The sequence below is a fragment of the Pinus tabuliformis genome, chromosome 2_1 (genome assembly GCF_031772625.1).
Source record: "Pinus tabuliformis cultivar Carrire ecotype Pingquan chromosome 2_1, CPIR1, whole genome shotgun sequence".
In the NCBI taxonomy this organism is placed as follows: domain Eukaryota; kingdom Viridiplantae; phylum Streptophyta; class Pinopsida; order Pinales; family Pinaceae; genus Pinus; species Pinus tabuliformis.
This window is the reverse complement of record NC_142299.1, coordinates 70,520,023-70,541,334: the sequence shown is the minus strand read 5'-3', so window position 1 is coordinate 70,541,334 and position 21,312 is coordinate 70,520,023.

Sequence of the window (21,312 nt, the reverse complement as noted above, 5' to 3'; positions counted from 1 at the left end):
GAGACAATCTTTGTCACAATGTGATATCATACCATGGTTGACCATGATTATAACCCAAGGTATTTATATTAAAGCGTAGGATTAATATTATAAACCCTATGAACTAATAAACCCAAGGGATTAAATCTAAAAACCCAAGGATTATAAACTTAAGGGAATAATATTAAACCCAAGGGATTGATATTATAAACCCAAGGTATATAAAACCTAAGATAAATATTATAAACCTTATAAAAAACATGCCTGACCATGATTGACTAGGGTTGAAAATGGTTGACAATGGTTGAGAATGGTTGATTTTCATATTGAGACAATCTTGGTCACAATATGATGTTGGACCATGGTTGACCATGGTTGACTATGATTATAAACCCAAGGGATTTATATTAAACCTTAGGATTAATATTATATAGCCTATGGAAAATATTGTACCCTAGGAATATGAACCATTAGATTAATACAAGTAAGGGATTGATATTGTAAACCCAAGAATATAATAAACCCGAGGGATTAATACTAAAACCCCAAGGGATTAAAAACCCAAGGGATTAATACTATTAACCCAAGGTATATAAACCATAAGATAAATATTATAAACCCTAAAACAAACATGGTTGACCATGGTTGATTTTCATATTGATGGTTCCTCCTCAGTTGATGGTTGTTCCTATTCTTGTTCTTCAACCTATATTAGTGTTGTTTCCTCTGTCATCATGCCTTTCCTTTTTTATTCTTCCTACTTCTACTTCTCTTCTTGTTCTCTCCTCCTCAAATCCTATTCTTCCTTTAACTTCTTCTTTTTCTCCTGCAACTTTAGTTCTGCTTCCTGTAACCTCTACTTTTCTCTCTTCCTCCTCTTTGCTCTCTACATCATTTTATTCCTCCTTGCTTTCATTGCCAAAGCTTCTTTCTTGATAAGAGGATCTTCTTTCATTATGCAGCTTTTTTATCCCTTTAGACCATCAACAATCTTCCACTTTCCCTTGTCTTGCACGAGATTGTTGCCCTTTGCTGTTGTTGATTCCAGAGCTGTTGCTGTCTATGGAGTAGCCTGTGAATTCCTTGCTATACTGACCAGCTTATTGAGTCTAGAGGCATTGCAGTAGTGCGTCCAAGAATCCTCCTCTATCCAATGAAATGCCCCATTGATCCATAGAAAGTGAACTCTCTTAAAGTGGTCCTAGCAAATATTGCAGGGATCATACAGATTAAATTCCTTAATGCCAAATTCAAATCTCACTATCTCCTTAACCTTGGAATCTATGAATTTCAAGTCATTTATCTCATATAATCCAATTTGCAAAGGAAAAGTGGTCCATGATGCTTTCTTCTTCCTGTGCAATGCTACTGACAACCCTGTAGCGAGATGATATGATACTTCTTGCATGATCAATTTTTTAGTGGCATACCTTGGTAATGCAGGTGGAGGCTTCTCTCTACCAAACACTCTAATGAAGGTGCCACCTTATGAGGCATACCAATCTGCAATGTCTACCATCACCTCCATTGCTTCTCGTGGCATGCAAGGTGGATATTCTGCAAAGATAAGATTGTATAGCAGGATGATAAAGTGGTAAGTTAGTTGTGCCATTACTCCTTGATAACTGTGTTATGAAAGAAACTTTAAATATATGTTCACTGCAGTCTCTCGTGGTTTGCATGTCCAGTTCATGCTAGGGAATTGTTGTTGCACACAGATTGCATCCAGTATGAATGCAAACATATAGAACCTTGCTCGCTCACCCTTGGGTGGATTCTGAGCCTGTGCTACATGGGACTTCAATTATTGAGCTAACATCTCTGACTAGTTGAACAACCTCCCATCATTCACTAACTGGTCCAATAAGACTTCCCACCCTTCAAGAAAGGTTTTAGTACTCTCTTAACCATAGATTTTGCAAGTAAAGATAAGCAAGAGCTAATAAGCCTTCCCAAGGCACTTTGTCTTATACACATGGGTGGGTGTCTATCAAAACATCAATGGCTCTTTCACCTAGAATTTGAAAATGTCTCTTGTGTTCATATAGCTATGGGTGGCATATAAGAGTGAGTCCATGTGCTCTAATAGCTTTGGCAAGTGATAAATCTACTTAAAATCTTCTGCCCAGAACGTGGCAAGATTTTGACTGTTGTCACTATTCAATGTCATAGTCTTCTCATCCATGTGAGAGACAATCCAACTGATGATATCTGCATATGTGAAGGTGGGATACCTGCATGAAACCTTGTATAGCCCTAACTTTTGGATGTTGAGACAAACCTGTTAGTCCTCTAAGTCTACCTCAAAGTATTTTGCAAAAGCATCTTTAATCTGCTGCCATGTCAGTGATGATCCCTTCTCTATAAACAACTGAGTATCTACATACAATGACAAATCAACTGATGTTTTCTCAACTACTTCCATATTACTTATATAAATGGTTTCCTTTGATGCAGATCTCTTATATTCCATGGTAGCAATGACTACTGGAGAAGTGCTCAACAACTATCATACCGATGGGACAGAAAGGACACTCATGGCAAGAAAATGATAGTTCTAAGAAAAAAAACTTACAAGCTGAGTTCAAGCAGTAAATCGGGCACTATATGGGAATGATTGCACAATTTTTCTTAACAGGGGGGCTAGCTTCCTATGGGAACTGAACACTGCGTAGTCCCAACAATAAGGGTGGAAGCCTGATGGTTGAAACTATGCAATGTGCAGTTCGACTTGGGAAGAGACTTGGGAGAGATTGGGAATTGCACAGTCTAAGTGGAAAATATCAGAGGTTGGCTCCTAGAACTCCGCAGTGCATAGTTGTAGCTAGCTTGGACTATGCACTACATAATTCCAGAGGCCAAGCTTGTGCCTTGAGCCTCAAGATTATGTGGTGCCAGCTGGGCAAAGTGAAATCCAGCCAAGGGAAACACAGATCTTCCCAAGGGAAGTGTGGAAATCAAGTAGATATGAGAGATAGTGTGAATATGAGTGCAAATCTGACTAAGTGTAGATAGATGCATGTGAATCAAGTGCAATAATTGATCAAACAAGAGGAAAATGAAGTATGTGAGGAGAGTCGCCGCAATTGTGACCATTAGTGCAAAAATGGGAAAAATAATGCGACACTTAGGAAAGGAAATATAAAACTTTAAAAAAAAATTCTACAAGTTAAATAAAGTAAAAACACTAGCAACCATGAAGAGAAACAAGTGCAACACTCACAGAAGCGAAACAACAAAAAGCGACAGAAAAAGCAACAAAAGACCACAAAATCAAAATTCACCTGAAAAAGCAACGATGATCACACCGAAGGTTCCTTGATCTCCTCGAGAAATCTAGAGCTCCAAGATTGAATGTGAAAATGATCTCTAGCAACATCGATTAAATAGATTTGGACAAATTAGGGTTTATGACACACATGCCTAAAATCAAGGAAAAATCGACACTTGGCGGAAGTTCCTAAGAATAACACAAGTGACTCCTTCATGATACTAAAAATAGATCCCTACTTTTAGGGATGCTTTTTTATTTTTATTTTTATGTTTTGGCCTTTTCTGCGGAAACTTTCCATGCACACTTCTTGAAAAGATTGTGTAGTTCTGGGAACTGGGTAACTTTCTAACTCAGTGCATTGTACAGTTTCTATGCTAAGTGAGGGTTACACAATTTTTGGGCTCGGTGTTAGGTTTCCTCCCATAACTGCACATTTTCTAAGCTCAAGGCTCATTGAAAGTCAGGAACGCATAATTCCCATCATCAAGGCTGCTTTCCCTCAAGGATTGCATAGTTTCTGGAGGCAAGCCCAAAACTACTATGAGACCAAGTTGGGAGATCAGCTTGTGACATAGAAGAATCAGCTAAGTAAGTAAACATAAGAAAAAATGAAAATATAAATCTCAGTCGAAGCATGAATACTTGGATAAGTGCGAGATGAGTTGTTATGGTTAAGAACGAAGGCTCCAAAATCGAAGCATAGGAAAAATTTTGGAGGGTGGTTGTAGCCGCTACGACACATACATTGCAAATGCAACAAAACTAGTCCTACTATATTCACAACATATGCATGAAAGCGTGTCGAATGTGAGTTTTATTATAAGTGAAAGTTGCATTCATACATACACCGTTGATGGACCACTAGCCCCAATAGTGGAACGTCAAAGTCAACAACACCTACTCCTCCAAAGAAGTATTCTCCCTCTACACGATGGAGAAGCCAAGGCTCTCAGAAACTCCCAATCTCTTCCTAAGCCTAAGCCTAACCAAAAGCTTGGCTCCCAAAAATCCCCTTACATGAGTTATGAGTTTCTATTTATAATAAGGGGGTGGATGACCCTTCAAATCCCCTTTGTGACCTTTGGAATACCCTCATAACTCTTCAACTTATTTCAAATGACTCACTACTTTACATCATGACTCTTCATATTCCAATATTGAGACTTGGAATTTCACATAAAAAATAATTTTAAATAGTATTGCAATTTACACTTGTACCCATATGAGACAAAATATGATAGAGACAACTTGATAGCATAATAAGAAAAAACACTGTGATGCTTGAGTTCAGGAAAAATCTAGCTCAACAACTTGCACTTGATGCTTCTTAGTGACATATAGGTGCCAAGATTGGTATTGTGCGATGACATCCCCAAACTGTGTGATGGTGTCTAGTTGGAAGTGGAATCTAGCCTCCATGGCATCCAGATGTAGCAATTTGGAACCAGTTTAAACTCCCCCCTGAAGCATGCACAACATTTTTCTCACCTTTATAAGGCCATCAATGTAGTTCTGGATGGTCTGTATGTTTAACTCTAAATCTTCCATATGTTCCTACACTGAGGGAACCCCTATTGTAGAAAATCTGAATCTACATCTCCTACTTGATTTCTTTAAATTACATTCATCACGTTATTCTTCTGAACACTGAAGAAAATTACTTCTACAACCTACAATAACTAAACATTTGATCTCATGAAATAGAAAACATAGCAAAGAACAATATACACAGGACACACTTATTTTTGGATATAATAGTCCCTGGAAAAACCCAATGCGGGAAAACCGATGTAGCAACTATGAGGGTTTTATTATTATGCATGAGAAATATGTGAATACAAATCTAGGGTGCTCATCTAGCAATCCTAGGGTGCTAGTCAAGGTCAACCTCATCTAGCCCCGATAGTTCTAGATTCTGTGTGACAAACATATTTTCTACGGCCCCTCTCCCAGCTATTACGCTTCCTCTCTGTAAGCTATCTCCACCTCTCTGTTCTGTATTTTTGGAAAGTCCTTCTCCCGAATTCTCTCTGCCCTTTAGTTGCAATATCTCCCCAATCGATTTTCCTCCTGAGAACTTCTCACCTCAAAAAATCGATTTCCTCAATCTATGTGTGTGTGTGTTTCCAAATGAACCCCAAGACTTCATTTTATACTTTTCCTGTTGAGTCTTCAAAAACTGATATTAAGTCTGTAATTAATGGCTACGATTAAAACATGACTTGATCCACCTTCTAGATCATTCTCACCCATATTTTGATTAATAACCATTAATATTTTAATTTCCCTAAGTTTAGACTTAGGAAGCCCATTAAAATATTAATTATTTTAATAAAATACAATCCGGGTGGAATTTTACCAAATGGTTTTTGGGTTATTTAGAACTCATGTATATTATCCTCTCCACCAATTTTCAAGAATAGAACACTTCCAAAGATTCCAAAAACTAACACTCCCTCTTAGCGAGGAAAGTGCTCTATCAACAATGTTGACCTGCATGTTGCTCTGTTTTTGAAGCACTTGCTTTATGCACTGCTTTTACCACCAACACTGTGCTTTTGTTGCTACTATATTGATGCCCATGACACTTCCACTACCACTACTGCATCTATACTATAGCTCCCTCTCAGACGTTGCATTTGCTATGCCGCTAGCATTGCCACTACTAACACTGCATTCATACTGCAACTCAATTGCTAAGAGAATAAACTAAAAATTATCCAAAATGAGCTGAAATTAACTGTGTTCAAAATAATACAATGAATGTTGGAATCTGACTACTACTGATTCTGATCCTCTGAAACTTTTGCGCTACTGCTGACTCTTGCACTGTGCCAACTACACTGCTGCCAACCTTTCTCCGCACTGATCAATATCTGGTCCCCAACTACTGCATTTGTCCTCCAAACAATACACAACATCATCTAACACTAAGTCCATCTCTCTACTGCTGAATCTTGGGATCCCATAGCAAGGAATTGATCCAAGAGGTGGACTCCTCAAGGATCCTTCCCACATATAGTCCTCCTGACTACAACTCAATATCGCCCCATCTCCCTCTTGGAGATGCATGGGCACTCATGGAAAAATCCTCCTCGTCAATATTTGTTGAAGCAACCTTAGGATCATGTTTCTCATCCTTATCCTTTTTCTTCAAAGGACACTGGGATGCATAATGGCCCATCTCGCCAAAACTAAAACATTTCACCTTCGAAATGTCCTTCTTTCGCTTTGACTTCTGGTGTACCTTCGATGTTAGAGCAACGTTATTCTCCTCCTCCTTCATCTTGTGCTATCCCACTGCTGCCACTGAGGTTGACCTTGACTAGGTCCCTCCTTAACTCCTCTTGTTGAAGGGTTGCCCACATCTCCCCCCATGAAGGTAGTCTTTCCTTGCCCAATACACTTTGGATGAAGACTTGCCATTGTTTCAAGACTCCATTTAGGGCCATACTTACCATCACGGTAGACTAAGGAGTAGACCCCACTGTAGCAAGTTGGTGTCTAGTGTCCTAAAGATGCTGAAGATAGAGGTTCACCCCTTCTCCTTTCTGCATCAAGGTCCTCTGCAACTTCTCTTCCAAATACATCTTCTGCTTTTCGAAAGAGCCTTCATACAGAGAAGACAAGGCTTACCACTTTTCCTAGGCTATATCCTTGCCCTGCAAGTGTGAGACCACATGATCTCAAAATCCATCGAGAATGAGTCTCTTTGCCTTCCCTTACTCGACCTTGTATTTATTCTTTTGATTTTTGTCAAGAGGAACAACTACAACACTTATAAGAAGAGTTTCGACGAAAATCACATGAAGAAAACCTTTGTCGACGCGTTTCGAACCAACCAGTGTGGTTCATCGTCAGGACAAGTTGAGGAGTCAGAACATGGCTGCAACATAAATAGGGAGAGTAGATCTTCAAACGGCTATGTTTACCATCAACGGTTATATAACGGCTATAATGTTAAAAAGTCAAAAGTAATTATGGCCAGGAGGAGTTGGATCTCTTCTTCAATCACCTCAACTGTCAATCTTCTGCCATTAAGTTCACCATGGAAAACGAAGTCGATGGTTGCCTCCCCTTCCTAGATATTCTTATTTCTAAAAACCAGGACGGTTCCCTCTCCCACTCAGTATTCCGGAAGAAAACGCATACTGAGCAGTATCTTCATGCCGATTCTCATCATTTCCCTGCTCAAAAATTGGGTGTTCTTAACACCCTCGCTACTCGTGCCCTTAGGATTTTTGATAATAAGAGCTTCGATAAGGAGAAATCCCATCTCCTTAATGTCTTCATGGAGAATGGCTATAGTAGGTGCCTAGGTCAGAAGGCTTTTCTTAAAGCATCTAAAAATTTGGTTATTAAAAAAGTACCTAAAGAACACCTGCTAGGTGTCCATCTTCCCTATGTCCAGGGAACCACGGACAAGATTGCTCGGATCCTTAAGAAGTATAATATTCCCTCTACCTTTAGGCCCCTCAATACCATTCGTAAATCCCTCCGATCGGTGAAAGATCCCATTGACCCTAAGGACATGAAGGGCGTCTACTTAATCCCTTGTTCTTGTGGGACCCCCTATATCGGGGAAACAGGGCACTCTATCCATCAAAGGATCAGCGAACATGCAGCTGACCTAAGACATGGGAGAACCAAGTCTTCAGCATTAGCGGAGCATGCAGAAAAGACCAAGCATCAGGTCTGTATTGAGGAAGCCAAGGTTATTACCAAGGTGGCGCAATTCCATCACCGTAAATTCAGGGAGGCAATTGAAATTGAAAAAAGGCCTAACAATCTCAATAGAGATGATGGCTGGAAGATCAGTAGTTGTTGGATCCCTACCCTTTCTTCTTAGTCCTTCCTTGTTTCCCCCTTCCCCCCCTTTTTTATTTTCGAGGTTTCCGTTTTTTCCTTGTGCTGCCCTTTCCATCCTCCTAAGGTTTCTCCTTTGTTTAGTTTTCTCTTATTGTCCTTTTCTGGTCCTTCTAGTTTTTAAAATCTGTCGCTCGTTCTATTTTTATTACTTTTTCCTTTTCATAGTTTTCTTGATATTATTTGTTATTAAGCTCCTTATGAACAAAATTTAATTAAATTCAAAAATTATAAATTAATTTTTATAATAATTTATTCCCTAGTAGTTTAAATGATTAGGTTTATCAATAAAGAATAGAATGACTTTTCATAGTTTTCTTGATATATATTTTTTTTATTGGATCAATTTAAATTAGAATCAAGTGATTCAATATTTAAATGAAATTAATATTATAACATAAAAATATAAACAAAACTTCTTCTTCTTCTTCTTCTTCTTCTTTTTTAAATGTAAATTGAACTTTTATTTTTATTTATTTATTTTTTTCACATTTGATTAATTGAAGTTAGAATTAAGTAATTCAATACTTAATAAAATAAATATTATAAAATTCTAATTAGAATAAAAATAAAAAACCCCTTCACGCATCTATATGATAAAATAAATTAAAAATTAAAAAAGCAATTAAATAATTTAATTTAATATCCTAATTGAATATATTTTAATAAATATAACATTCTAATTTATAATATATTATAATGAGGATATTGTCCATTATTAGAAGTAATTACTTTTGACTTTTTAACATTATAGCCGTTGATAGCAAACCTAGTCGTTTGAAGATCTGCTCTCCCTGTTTATGTTGCAGCCATGTTCTGACTTCTCAACTTGTCCTGACGATGAACCGCACTGGTTGGTTCGAAACGTGTCGACAAAGGTTTTCTTCATGTGATTTTCGCCAAAACTCTTCTTATAATTGATATGGATCACAGAAGCCTCAATTCAATAACTACAACACTATTAACGTAGGTCTTGAGATCGTGTTCTTCCAGAACAACTAGGATTCTAGTCTTCCATATGACATAGTTGGGAGCACCTTCCAACCTATCCTGATCTCTGAGCCCATGCGATGCCATCTCACCCAACTGTCAAACTAACTCCTCTAGTCACTGCTTAGCACTACTCAGCAAGTGAGAAATTCAAACTTTCTTGCGGAAAGTTCCCCGAGGAGAAAATTCCCCTTTTATGTGTCTTCGTTCTTTTCTAGAGGATTTATACCTCGGCAGAAACTACGCTCTTCAAGCACTAATTTCAGGCTCTGCGTCACTCCCTTTGCTTCTACAAACTCACAAACGAGAAAATGCACCTCTCTGTCATCTCACTTAGAGAGAGATTTCCTCGGATCTGTGTCCTGGCAAGGACTGCGCAATCCCTTCAAGGAGATTCGAATTGCTACCAAGTGAAGCTTTCGGCCTCACTTTTCAGCATTGGATATGCTCTTACTGTTTCAAAATCAATGCTCTGATACCATGTGAAAATTCCTACACTGAAGGAACCCCTACTGCAACCAATCTGATTCTACTTCTCCTACTTGATTTTTTTAAATTACATTCATCAAGTTATTCTTCTGAATATTGAAGACAATTACTTCTACAACCTACACTAATTAAATATTTGATCTCATGAAACCGAAAACAGAGAAAATAACAAGATACATAGGACACACTTATTTTTGGACACAATAGTCCCCGGAAAAATACAATGCGGGAAAACCAATGCAACATCTCTGAGAGTTTTATTATTATGCAGGAGAAATATCTGAATACAAATATAAGATGTTCATCTAGCAATCTTTTACAGAGAAAATATTGGCAGAAAATCTGAGTGAGTTTTACCTCACTTCACTTGGCAGAATTCCAACTAATCTGGCACAAGATTGGATAACCCCGACTATTTGTGCATTGGCTCTGCATCAGCCCTGAATCACCTTCTTTTCCCTTTACATCATCTCTCTTGGCTGTTCATGAATTTACCTGCAGTTCCAACAGTTTTGGATTCTGTGTGAAAGGTAATTTTTTTGTTTCAGCTCTCCGAGCTACTGCACTGCCTCTGCATCAGCTCTTGCAGATGTTCCAGCAGTTCCTGAGAGTCCCAACAGGTCTCTGCATTTTTGATAGTTCCCAGTAGCGTCGGCTATTTCTGCAGTTCCCTGCAATTCTGGTAGTTCCTGACATTTTTGGCTGTTCCGACATTCTAGATTCTGCGTGACAGGCATCTTTCCTATGTCACCTCTCCCGACTACTGCACTTCCTCTCTGCAAGCTCTCTCAGCCTCTTCGTTCTATATTTTCCAGAAATTCCTTCTCCCAGATTCTCTTTGCCCCTTAGTTGTAAGATCTCCCCATTCGATTTTCCTCTTGAGAACTTCTCACCTCAGAAAATTGATTTCCTCAATCTCTCTATGCGTGTTTCCAAATGAACCCCAAGCCTCCATTTTATACTTTTCTCGTTGAGTCTTCAATGGCCAAGATTAAGTCTCTAATCAATGGCTAAGATTAAAAGATGACTTGATTCGCCTTCTAGATAATTCTCACCCATATTTTGATTAATACCCATTGATATTTTAATTTCCCTAAGTTTAGACTTAGGAACCCCATTAAAAATATTAATTATTTTAATAAAATACAATCCAGGTGGAATTTCACCAAATGGTTTCTAGGTTCTTTAAAACTCATGTGCCTTATCTTCTCCACCAATTTTTGAGGCTAGAGAACTTCTGATGCTACCAAAAACTAACACCATAGTGGCGACCTATCTGAGTTGCTCCAAGTACTCTTAAATCTCCTTTTGGACCTAGGTTTGGCTTTGATGAGTGTGACAACTGATGGGATCTTGTGTACTTTCACCAAAACATCCAAACTACTATATAACCATACATACAAGGCCTGAATGTTACCAATAAATGAGGTGATATGCTTGTTGTTTTGAGTCAACATCCAAACTCTTGCTTTATCCAACTCTGCCCATGGCTTCATTTTCTTCTCCAAGTCAAGTGGTGCCCCTTTGTATCGCATTGTCCATTCATGCACTAAGGTAATGGAAACTTGTAAATTCCTAAGGATATTGACAAAGTATTTGCTCTTTTGTTGTAGGCTATGCAAATGAAAAACTACTTTATGTATAGTCACAAACTCCTCATAGAGGTTCCGCATGGTCTCTCCAAGTGTTGAGACTTCACTAAGTATCCTTGCTCTCATTTCCTCTAAGTAGACCAATCTACATTTGTTTCTATTGTGCAGAGTTGTTTTGCCTCTTACCTAGTAGCCTATAGGTCCTATGCCAATTTATTATTCTTGGGCATCAAATACTGAGTGTTTGATCTCACTGCACCTGCAAAGGCTAATTTGGCTTCGATAATGGAGTATAGATTCATACTCGTGTCTAAACTATCACCCTTTCTCTAATAAATTCAGGCGATGTGTGATCATTTGGAAAATTCTCTGTTGGCTTGAGGGGGCCTAACCTAGGTTCGGAGTAAATTAGCCAAACAAATCCCTCTACTACTGGCCCTTTCGGAAACAACCCACAGAGTGGGACTGAGGTCTCACCCGAAGCAGTATGGGGGGATGCTGGAACCAAGTTTCCGCACCCTTGATATGTTTGAGGGGTTGGTTTAGTCCAGTTGTAAATACCTTCGGGTAGGTCACTTCGCGCATTATCCTGACCTATGAGGCCTTTGCGATCTGTTATAATCTCCTTCGCACAACCCTAACGAGGGGCTGAGGTGATTTCACGCTGCCGTAGCAGCGATTTGCGCTACTTCCCCAAGTTACACTGCATAGCTTACTTATCTTCTTATAACAATTAGTTATCTTCTCATAAACAGATACTTTATCTTATATTCACTTTATCAACACATTCATATAAGTTCGTGTAGCATATAAACAATGGAATTGCAATTTATACCCAATACATTCAATGCACAAAATAGGAAAAAGATGCATAGAAATGATGTAAAACTTCTCTTTATTACTTCTCCAAAGGTTACAGACTTGACCCGCCATGCGCATTCAGTTGTGGACTACTAGGCCTCTGCGCACTCAGCTACAGAGCCTTCTCCTACTCTACGACCCAAAGAATCAACTCTACACTTAGATAAGACTCAATTCTTCATCATTAGATCTTATTAACTTACTTCGGTGGTTTACAACTTAGAGCCTCACTCTATTTATACAATCCCATGGTTCGCGGACCATGGGTAGGTTTCTAAAGCCGACATTACATTACAAAAATGAGGGTGGACAACCCTATGAATCATTTACAATATTCGCGCTCTGTACCCACAAAACACGAAGTCTTTACATCGGATTTGGTCAAAATCTGGGCTTTAAGCCCCAAAGCTTGCCTTGGGGGACACTGCACCCAACAAGCCCCCAACAAAAAAAGTGTGACTTGCCCTCGAGTCAATTTGTTGGTGCGGAGATCTTCGCGTGGAGACCTCCCAACTCTGTCCGAACTGCTGCAAGATAGGCAACACACTGAGCAGCTACCTGCTGTATCTCCTACACACATTGTTCAGAGAATGCTGAACTGCTTCCCTATATCTACTCCCACATTCCCTGCATCTGTTTATAGTCCCCTACCTCCTCTCAGCTACTTGGAGTGCTAAGACTATGATTCGGTATGCTAGTGATATACTTGGGCCACTCGTGTATTGCTTCAACCGACTTCCATTCACTCTTCCTAGGAAATGTTCTCCATTTAACTTTACCAACTGCATCGTGCCTTTGTCTGTGACCTCTCTAATAACATATGGTCCCAGCCAATGCATTCTGAATTTTCCCGGGAATTTATGAAACTTACTATTAGACAGTAACAGCAAATCGTTCACCTTGAAGGTATGAAACTTAATATGTCTAACCTGCCATGCCTTTTCACTCTGCTTTTGTACCTGTTGGTGAAAGCCAGCTAGAAATCGTGCTTCCTCAAGTTCCTCCAACTGCATGAGTCTTTCCTCCAGGGCTTCATGGTCCAGCATACCTGTAAGCGTTTCTATGCACAGACTAGGCACGATGTATTCCATTGGCATTACGACTTCCACTCCATATATAGGCCGGAAAGGTGTCTGCCCCATTAGTTTCTTGCATGTCATCCTATAAGCCCATAATACTACAGGTACGTGCAGGTCCCAATCACTTCGTTGTGCGTTGTATACTTTGGTCAGCACAGTCTCCAGTACTTTGTTAAATGCTTCTGCATAGATAACCTTCTGCGTGCTCGTTCTCTCCACAACCTATCGTTCCAACTTGAGGAACCATTCGTGCATTCCCCCCCCAACACATGCTCATTGCCCATATTTCCCAACGTGAAGCTCATGTGCATCCGCATAGGTTGTTTACCATATGCCTGTACCCACCTGGACAGATGCGCACGTGGACCATCCCATCCATTGTATTTAACTTCCAATCCCACTCTAGGCTTCACAAACTGTGTGCGCATCATCCTCCTACATGCGCGCTAGTCTTCAAAGCTTCCTCTGTACGTACCCCACCACCTCACGGGAGTAGCACGCAGTACCCAATTCAAGGCCTAGAAACATTGTTTTTCCGGGACCTCCCTTTCGAATATGTCCAAGAAAGCATCTACGTCACCTAAACCTTCATATGTAGGAAGATCTCTCACTTCTATCGATACGCAGCGCAGTGATCTTGTCATCATATTATAGTTCAGCGTGGTTACCTCGTGCAACTGATTTTGCCATCGCTCTATCTCCTCATCTGAAACTGAAGTACAGGAGCTTTCACGCTCCCATGAGATTCGTCCGTCTGCAGTGGGATTTACCCAATCTTGCTCTCGCACGATTATTTTGTAGATGCAGACAAAATCATCGTCACTTTCATAGTCGCACATCGGCTCTGTATAGCACGATCCTTCCGTAGGGTCCAAGGGTATAACTACGCATAGATACTTCTTCTCAAAAATCATCTTGCACTTCTTTAGATTAATCACCCCATTCATGTCAGTGGCCCAATCAATTCCTAAGAGCATGGGGTAGGGATTGCTATTATCAACAATCTCTATCACTTCAAAGTCTGCTAGCGTGCTCACTCCCTCAATATCCATGGTGATTCCCTATAATCTCCCCATAGGTATTATCTTCAGCTGGTTAGCCATTCGTAGTTGGATAGGAGACCATTGCAGCGTAGGCCTCCCCATGCGCTCCCATGTCTACTTCGGTAGAGCATTCACATCTGATCCTGAGTCCAGAATTACTTGGTCCATCTCATATTCTTCAATCTGCGTGGTTAGCCTCATTTCTCTTCTTGTCCTTGTCGCATGCTTTCCAATCTTCCTGACTACACATGATTCTCCTGGCGCAGTCCCAATGCATCTGTTAATGAGTTCCTGTAGTCCCTTTATAGCCTTACTGTCGTGCAGTAGCTTCATGCATGTTTCCAAGAACGTCATAAGCATAAATCGGTCCATTTCCAGCTCTGATCTATCTTTGCTTCCTAAAGTGGAGGCATCATCCAAGCTCTTCTTAGCTTCCATGAAGGTTTCCTTAACGCACTCCAAATCAAACTCTACTTCTTTCGTCAAAGCCTTGCAAACCAAAGTACTATCTTCGGGCAATTTGCCTTTATCATCTCCCGTCATGATTCCACTTCGGAGCACAATGTTCACATTTAGGTCTTCCTCGCGTGGCTCAGACCTAATCATCTGTAGGTTTTGAGTCAGGGGAGGTGGTAGTGCTCCCTTGTCACGTATCCTAGCTACCAACGTAGGGCAATCTTCTGTCTCATGATCAAACAACGTACAATACAAACATGATGGGCACGTTCAATTTGTACAATCGTGAGCATAATGTCCTGGCCCTCTGTAATTGTAGCATATCAGCTATCCACCACCTCTTCTAGGTCCTCCTCCACCTCGGCCTCGTCCGTGCCCCTGAAATCTGGTTCGCGCCACTCCTGCCTTCTAGTCTAGGGAGGAAATAAAGGAAAAATAGGATGTCAAGGTAAGAAAATCTCTGGACTCTACATTCCCCCATGCTGGAGGTTTTGTATGTCCTCATACACTTCATCATTGTTAGTCACGTGTGACTTCTGATCATCACCTCCAAGATTCACTTTCTTCTTCTTTCTGGCAACTACTGGCATCCTTGGTTTTCTCATGAGAATTTTGTAATTTAAGCTGATAATTTCTCTCTGCATTGTCTTGTTTTCCTTCTTAAGCTTTTTGTTCTTTTTGTACCACAAACTCAAATGAAGGATGAGATTGTCAATTTTTGCAATTTCGATCTCACTTTGTGCTTTTAATGCTTGATTCTCATTCTTGAGATATCTGTTCAATGTATCCAACTCAAAAATCTCTTGCTTTGAAATGTTTGAGGCTAAAGGTTCTTGTGGTTCATTTAACTAATTTCTCCCTTCTCTAGGACTTTGAATTGTTTCTTTAGTTGTTGTCTCTTCTCTTTCCAATAACCCTATGTAGTCATAAATCTCCTGTTGAACAGGGTCAACACCCATACTATGCACTGGGCTTCTTAGAGGTGAGCTGCAAGGTGGTGGTGACACTCTTGGTGATGATTGTGGCGATCCTCTTGGAGAACTTTTAGGGTTTTCAGTTGGCTCATTTTCCTCAAGATCAATGTATTTCGTAGCTTTTGAGACTGCCTGTTGCACTGTGCTCAACCTTGTACTCCTCCTTAGTCCTGAGGTTTGTAATCCTTGTACTTTCCTTCTTTTAGTTTTTTATTTTTCTTCTTGAGGAAGGTTCCTGGTTTGTGGTAAATACTTTGTTCTTTTGCTAGCTCTCTTTCTTCTAAGATTTCCTTTTTTATTTTCTGCAAAATATCCACTATGGGCAGCTCTTCTTCTGATAATTCCTGTTGAGTCTAGGGTTCCTACTCTTTTATTACTTCTATTGTTCTCTTCTTTCCTCTGAGGGTCCTATTGCTTCTAGCTTGTTCTGGAGATCTTTCTTCAAGATGGTTCCTAACCAGAAAACTTTCCTAGTTATCCCCTATACTTCGAAGATGGAACTCAACCAATATATTTATCAAGCCATGATGATACATGGTATTTCCTGTGAATTGAATTCTCTTTTGAATATTTGTGGACATTTTCTTGAGACTATATAAGAGAAAATAAGGAAGATTCATCTAGTGATATTCAAGAAAATGCATCATCATCCTAACATGGTAAAAATACATATACTGAAACTGACCCTCACAAGTGACAAATTTTTGAAGTATAAGTAGTAAATTTCTCCATTTACTCTTAATGGTTGTGCTATGAATACCTTTCTTGAAGACAGTGGTGTCCATAATTGGATTTTTCAGGAAGACCTTCCAATCTTCTCCATTAATTCCCATGTTCTTGAACCATTTTTCTTTGCTCCTTGGTAATTCAGCAGCTTCCGCGATCATGGAATCCATTATGGTGATCATAAAGTCTCCTATTTTAGCTTCAGTTCCATCAAACGAGCGTGCAAGTGTCTTTGTCACTTCCTTGTGAAAACTGTTGAATTTTTCTATGAACTGCAACCATTATTTCTTTTGCAGCAGCTCCCTAGTATGAGGATATCCCTCCAAGAATTTCTTCCCTGTTGTAATCTAGAGGTCTAGGCTAGAGACGTGTTCCGGTGTCTTTAAACCTAGTGGCTGTCGTTTTCATTAAAGGTTGGGTGATTCCTCCTCTTTAATATGATAAGTGCTAGTACGGACTTGTGCTCCCTATACCGTCGCGTATATAGTGGGAGACCCCAATAGGCTTAAATCCTTTATCCCTAGGAAGCCAAGTCTACCGCCTTATCAATCACAATGCACTGAACATGCATTCGTGAAGATTGACTACCGTACATAAAGTCCTTGGTAATTTCTCTTTAATTTACCACCAAGGTGTATATTACAGTTTTGCGATTTGTTTGGTAAACCCTCTTGTCTAGAGTCTCCAAAGTAGTCACTTTCATTCCTTTTTGACTCTCTAAAAGTAAAAGGATCATCTGAGAACTTGTCCTTTCAGGCTCATTAAAAATCGAAGGTGACTAGAGTCATCTTTAGCTTTTTCTCGACTCTTTAAAACTAAAAAAGCAAGTTGTGTCTAAGTGTCGTTAAAATTAATTTACTACGAATAACATCATTTTCCCTTAGTTGAGTTTTAAGTTGATCAAGTAATCCGCAATCGTGGAAGAAAGTCAATCCAAACCCCATCATTCACGGAGATTAGCGAGTCAACCTGTTATGGTACCACCCTAACCCCCTTATTTATGTAATAGGATCGAGTCATAGTTATAGTTAGTAAAGAGTCAATAAAGCCCATATTAATAATTGTAAGTGGTTAACCCGCATTTAATGATGGGACCACAGTTATTTGCAAATGGGCCATGGTATTAGATAGATGGTATTAATAAGAACCATGGTATTGCCCCATGGTATTGCATGTATGAATCCTATATAAAGGATAGAGACTCCCTGCGAGGAGCATCATGTCTTATTTTGTAATCGAGCTCTGCTCTATTGGAGGTTGCTGCCTCGAATAGGAAAGTGAACATTGCTTTCTGAATAATAAAATACTTGCTATTATTTGTCACTGTTCTATGTTCTGGGTATATTTCTTAACATATTTGGTATTCCGGTATCGTCTTGTAGGTTAAGAGCATACCAAGTGGTATCAGAATGCTTTCTAGGGCTGGTGGGATGTCCATTTTGTAGCAAATTGTTTTTTTGCTAGAGACGTGTTCCGTGTCTTTAAACCATGGGATCTATCGTTGAGCGCATAAACCTGTGGATTTGGGGAGGCATGCACATAGGAAATACAAGAGGTGGTCATGCTTGTTGGACTCCCTTGTAACCCCCTGTGGGTACCCCTTCGAGTAGTAGCGCATTAGACAGAACCGCACATGGACTGTCTTCCAAGTACCTTCTGGGTATATTAGCTAGCTCCCTTGAAAGATCGCCATAGATAAACCGTCAGCCGTCTTGCTGCTACAGTACATCAAGAACAACACTCAGAGAGATTACTCGCCCATATGATAGGGTAGTCGGGTTGTACGGCTAAGGGTACGGTTGATCCTCCTTGGTTAGTGCGCTGAAAAATTGGGTCGAGTACTACTATCAGACCCTTATGACCGAACACTCCTAGAGACCATAGTCCCCTTCTCTATCTTGGGATCACACATAATCTCTAACATATCAGATCTCGCAAGTGGCGCTTTACAGCAGCAACAACAATTAGTTTTGCCATTCAGATTTATCAGAATAGCCATTTAGATCTATTAGATCCATTAGATCTGCAGCAGCAATCAGTTCCGCCGTTCCGATCTATCAGATCAGCCATTCAAATTTCTCAGATCCCTCAGATCCGCCATCCAGATTTGAGTAGTTGTGTGGGTTCCTATACCTGGGCGCGATTTTCGTAGGAATTTTGGCAATATTGACATTTCTGGGATTCAGTGACTGCAATATTCCTAAGTAAGGAGTAAAACTCCATTAGGAGTAAAAAAAAAAAAAAGAGTTTGAGACCCCTCGGGGTGCTTATTGGTGACTTAGCCCATAAGAATCTAGACAACGAGCTGAGAAAGGTGGTACCATTCAATTGTTAGTGCCAAAAAATTTGGGTGGTCCCAAATTTCAAGTAAATTGGCTCGGTGCATGGTACAAACTAGAAATCAAGCTATGGTGAATCAGAGGATGGACAACCTTGAAGCATCCTTGAAAGACATCCAAGCACAGCTGCAGGCAATAACTACAACACTCTCTAAGGGCAAGACGGAAGCCCGCGAGGAGGCATATATTGGCACTGAACACAGTGAGGGTGAGTCTACCCAGTCCCTTCACCTCTTTGGCACCCACCAACAATCTCGTCCATGACAACCCAAGCTAGACATGTATAAATGTGATGGCTCTCACTTGGCAGCATGGATAGCACAAATGGAGCAATATTTCAATCTGAATTACATCTTGGATAATGCCACTCAGCTTAGTGTGGGTATCATGTACTTGGACAATGAAAGATGGCAATGGTGGCAATGGCATCAACATTTCTATGGAAGGCCCTTGACTTGGGAGACATTCAAAAAAGCTCTTATGGATCGCTTTGACCATGACTCTACCTTTTTGGGTCATCTCACTAAGCTCCAACAAACAGGAACACTGGATGAATATATTACAGCCTTTGAAGCCTTAGCTTTTCACACTAGAGGTTTACAAGATGAGTTCTACACGGAATGTTTTATCAGTGGTCTTAAAGAAGCCATACAAGCCCATGTCCGACTGCACCACCCTCCCTCATGGCTGGAGGCTTGCAGGATAGCTCGTGAAGTAGAACGTGCATTAGTGGCCCAGTTCAATCGCCCAAATTTCACCGCCAAGGGTTTCCCCCCACAGGCTCACAACACTACCCAAACACTCAAGGTCAAAAAGGTGTCACCTGCAAAAATGGCGGAAAGAAGAAAGCAAGGATTATGTTACTATTGTGATGAAAAATACTCCCCAGGGCATAAATGCAAGGAGCCCAAATTCTTTCAAATTGATGCTACTGATCATAGTTCATCGGAGGAAGCCCCACCACTTGAGGAACCAGAGGAGGAAGAAGAGGACAACTAGAAGGACAATGTACCTGAAGAACCAGTTATTTTGCTGCATGCCTTGGTAGGGATTTCTTCGCCTCAAACTCTCAAAATTAGAGGTTTTATTAAGCATCGCCCCATAGTAGTCTTGATTGATAGTGGAAGTACACATAATTTTATCCATCAAAGAGTCACCGAAGTAGTGCATTGTTTTGTACGAGCAGTTTCTAACTTCCAAGTCCAAATTGCCAATGGGGGGACAATGAAATGTGAAGGCTGCTATGAAAATGTCAAACTTCAAATGGGGGATTATCAGTTAAAGACCCACATGTTTTCCATACACATGGGTGGGTGCGACATTGTCCTAGGTGCTGAATGGCTTCGCACACTTGGCCCAATCACAATGGATTTCCAGGAATTATATATGAGCTTTAAGCAGAACAACCACACACATACCCTCTGCGGAATCCAAGCAAAAGCTTCCTCTATCATCAGCTCACATCGGATGGAAAAATTGTTAAAAAAGGGCCATCATGGATTGATAGCTCAATTTAATGCCATCCAGGCCTTCGAACCCAATTCTCTTCAGATTCATCCTGAGATGCAACAGATCTTAAATAATCATCTTCCAGTCTCTAACAAGCCTCATGAGCTTCCACCCTCTAGAGGGGAACATGATCATAGCATCACTTTGGTCCTAGGGGCCCAACCACCAAATGTGTGCCCATATAGATATCCGTTCGCCCAGAAGAATGAAATAGAAAAAATAATCAAGGAACTTTTGGAAGTAGGTGTCATTCGTCCCAACATTAGTCCTTATTCATCACCGGTGGTCATGGTGCTCAAGAAAGATGGGGAATGGCGTATGTGTCCAGACTTTAGGGCCCTTAATAATTTGACAGTCAAAGATAAATTTCCCATCCCAGTTGTTGATGATTTACTGGATGAACTAAATGGGGCTCAATTCTTCACTAAGTTGGATCTTCGCTCAGGCTACCACCAAATTCGCATGAAAAACGTCGACATTCCAAAGACTGCTTTCCGAACTCATGAAGGCCATTATGAGTTCCTGGTCATGCCATTCGGAATTTGTAATGCCCCATCCACTTTTCAGAGCCTTATGAACCACCTGCTCAAACCATATCTCAAAAAAATTGTCCTTGTTTTCTTTGATGACATCCTCACCTACAGTCGCACTTGGGCCGCACATCTTCATCATGTAGATTTGCTCTTGCAACTGCTTCGCGAGAATAAATTATTTGTGAAGATGTCCAAGTGTTCTTTTGGCATGGAAGAAGTTGAGTATTTGGGCCACATTATGGGGCGTGAAGGTGTCAGGGTGGACCCCAAAAAGATCCAGGCAATGTAGGATTGGCCTCAACCTAAGACCTTGAAGAGCCTGAGAGGATTTTTGGGTCTCACGGGCTACTATCGCAAATTTGTCCGCAATTATGCTCGCATTATGATGCCCCTCACTCAACTCCTCAAGAAAAATTCATTCCTCTGGAATGATGAAGCACAACAGGCCTTTACAGCTCTCAAAAATGCCATGTGTTCCACTCTAGTCTTAGCACTACCTGACTTCACCAAATCTTTTGTCATTGAATGTGATGCTTCAGGTACAGGCATTGGGGCGGTCTTAATGCAGGAAGGTCAACCCTTGGCCTTCACAATCCAATAAC